The sequence below is a fragment of the Penaeus monodon genome, chromosome 32, assembly GCF_015228065.2.
Source record: "Penaeus monodon isolate SGIC_2016 chromosome 32, NSTDA_Pmon_1, whole genome shotgun sequence".
Lineage (NCBI taxonomy): Eukaryota > Metazoa > Arthropoda > Malacostraca > Decapoda > Penaeidae > Penaeus > Penaeus monodon.
In genome coordinates this window covers 11,616,466-11,616,768 of record NC_051417.1, presented here as the reverse complement: position 1 = coordinate 11,616,768, position 303 = coordinate 11,616,466, and positions in this window count along the sequence as shown.

Genomic DNA, 303 nt, shown 5'->3' with positions numbered 1-303 from the left:
GCTCTCGCACGCTCTTCCCCGCTCTCTTTTGATTTATCCTGCTCCCCCCCCTTCCTGCTCTTCCCCGCTCTCACTTGACCTCTCCTGCTCCCCCCCCCCTGCTCTCCCCACCCTTCCCCACCCTTCCCCACTCTTCCCCGCTACCCAGCTCCCTTCCGCTCTCTTCCGGTCTCCCAGCTCTTCCCAGCTCTCCCCCCGCGTAGGCACGAGAGCTCACTCCACCGCTCGTTCTATGAACTGAATTGTTCTTCGAAATTTCAGAGGGGGAGAGGGGAGGAGGGGGGGAAAGAGAGAGGGGAGGGA